This window comes from Anneissia japonica, unplaced genomic scaffold (assembly GCF_011630105.1).
Source record: "Anneissia japonica isolate Jap-2015-1 unplaced genomic scaffold, ASM1163010v1 scaffold287708_len1499824_cov190, whole genome shotgun sequence".
NCBI classification, from domain to species: domain Eukaryota; kingdom Metazoa; phylum Echinodermata; class Crinoidea; order Comatulida; family Comatulidae; genus Anneissia; species Anneissia japonica.
The window spans coordinates 536577-539351 of NW_022752295.1; positions in this window are offsets into that span (position 1 = coordinate 536577).

Genomic DNA, 2775 nt, shown 5'->3' on the forward strand with positions numbered 1-2775 from the left:
ACAGAGGAGTATAATAAGCAGAGTCAATCTCAGCTGAGACGCCAAACTTACCAATTTAAACAATGTGTTACGCAAACCCATAAATCTCTCATTATTTGGATTTTGTATTTTGTTAGTTCCATGACAAAGCACATCAGTTTTTTCTATAATATATAGCTTTTGTTTTCGTTTTGTTAAAATAATGGTATAATAATAATAATAATAATAATAATAATGATAATAATAATAATAATAATAATAATAATAAATGAAAGAACTTAAACTAAACTAAAATAAAGGAAATAAAAGTAGGCCCTAAAAAATTATAACAAAAATATAGTTATCCAATAAAAGGAAGTTAAAACTAGGACTATGAATTAAAAATTAGGCCTAAGTTAATAAAATTGAAATAATTAGGTTGCAAAATGAATAGAAATAAAGTTTATGTACAGAAATTCGGGTATAAAAGAGTTTTGATCTGTAGTGACGTCAATTATTGTGGAATTTTAAATATTCGATTAAGCAACTAATATCCTATGTCTATGGTTACCAAAATTGTGCAACTTGGTCACGAAGACAAAAGTTCTGAACACAAATATAATATCACTCATGACACAAATTCATTTTTTTACTTCGTTTACCTTATGTCATTTTTTGCAATGTTTGTTTTTGTTAGATGAGAATGTTAGTGAGATTCTTAGTTTCCATTCCTCACATTAGATGAAGCTTAACTAAGCTTATTTTAATAACAGCGGACGTAAGTTTACACCCCTGTTGAGGCCATTAACAGCAATCAACAGAGGAGTATAATAAGCAGAGTCAATCTCAGCTGAGACGCCAAACTTACCAATTTAAACAATGTGTTACGCAAACCCATAAATCTCTCATTATTTGGATTTTGTATTTTGTTAGTTCATGACAAAGCACATCAGTTTTTTCTATAATTTATAGCTTTTGTTTTCGTTTTGTTAAAATAATGGTAGCGTAAAAACGATGACACAATGTTAGTTGGGTGCAGGTAAAATACGTGGACACCATTCAAATTTTGATGCAGATAACCAGGGTCTTTCAATATTTTAAGGATTTTAATGTTTCGAATCTCGCACACAGACACATCCATACATCTGATCCTTACATTGAGTTTTTAGGCCTACTACGGTTGATATGTTACGACATTTGAGGTAGGCTAAAATGGAAGTTTTTACACTTGGCGAAATGTTTTTACATCTGTGGTTAAAAAAATTCTTTACACTTGTTGGCGAAATTGGTACATTTAGGGTTATTTTAATATTTGTGGTTATTTTTACATTTGGTGGTTCAGATGTTATGACATTTGTGGTTTATTGGTGGGTATTTTTTTACTTTTGTGGTGGACTTTTCTACCGACGTCGAGTGCGATATCGCTCAGTATTCGGTTCCTGAACTGCAGTTCAATTATCAATCAATCATTTATTGGAACATACACCCTTAGATCGGTGGCACTCAAAATCATTTGGTGCGTTCAAAGTGAATTAAAATTCTTAGCTAAAAGTACAAAAAAAAAAAAAAAAAAAAAAAAAAAAAAAAAAAATTACGAAACAAAACAAGGGAATCTTAAGTAAAAATGAAATAAACACAAGTGAGTAGTGCTGCTAATGAGGCAAGTAGCTCCCCGAAAAACATGACAAGGAAATACAACCTGCCTTGCCTGTCACAAATTTCGAAGGGCCACCTGTACCATCAACAAACTCAACAATAATGTTAAGGCAAACAAAATCAATTAGTTACAAAAAAAAAAAAGTAAAAGACAGTAATACAGATACTTAATCTACGATAGGGTTTGCAAGTGCTTCAATTCAGATCTTTTTCTCCACGCTCTTTTCCATAACTTTTACAAAATTCATATTTCTCTACTTCATTTGTCATGGAAAGAGTAGTGGAGCATAGGACGTAGCTTAATTTAATATCAATATTAGCACTTAAAAATTGATCCCAAACATCGATGTTATGACTACTTAATTTATATTCAAGTTTATTTAACTCCTCTAAACGTATGTTTAGGAGAGTGGGACAAGAGAATAAGAAGTGTCTTATGTCTTCTTCATTATTTGTATTGTAAAGAGTACATAAGCCATTCTTGTCTTCAGACCATCTAGAAACTGTACTATCAAGGGGCAATGTAATGGAGCGAAGTTTAAATTTCAATGATACACCTTCGAAATCCAATTTATCTAATAGATAATTTTCTAATTTAATTGTATCTTTAAGTAATGAATAGTCTGTGAGGGAGGCCTTACTTTCAATATCCACTCTCCAGTTTTCATTGTTTATTTCATTTACTTTTTTTTAAATAATGGATTAACCCAGTAATTGTAGTTGCCCTGATTATTAGATAATTGTACTAGAAGGTCTTCAGATTCACATTTAATAAAGAGAAATTTACTGCAGTGAGTTCTCTGGCCTCTGATTGGTCAAAATATGCATGGAGGGCGCTAAACTCGCAGCGGCAACTTAAACTCGCTGCAGTGAATTTTTTTCTGCTCTGTGATTGGTTGGAATTTGTTGCCAAGAATCTTGCTGCAGAAAGTTTAATATACCACCCAAACGCTTATTTGATTCGTCGATGAATTAGATACTATACCACCATGCATGAAGAGTATTTTAACGTAAAAATGTATCACACTTGCATTTTACACCCCAAGATTCAAGATGGCATTTATTGTCATATACGAGCATTAATTGTTCGCACATCAGCAAAAATACGATGGTCAGGCGAAGACCTATATTATTGTTACTACCGGTGTGATTGTTAGAAAA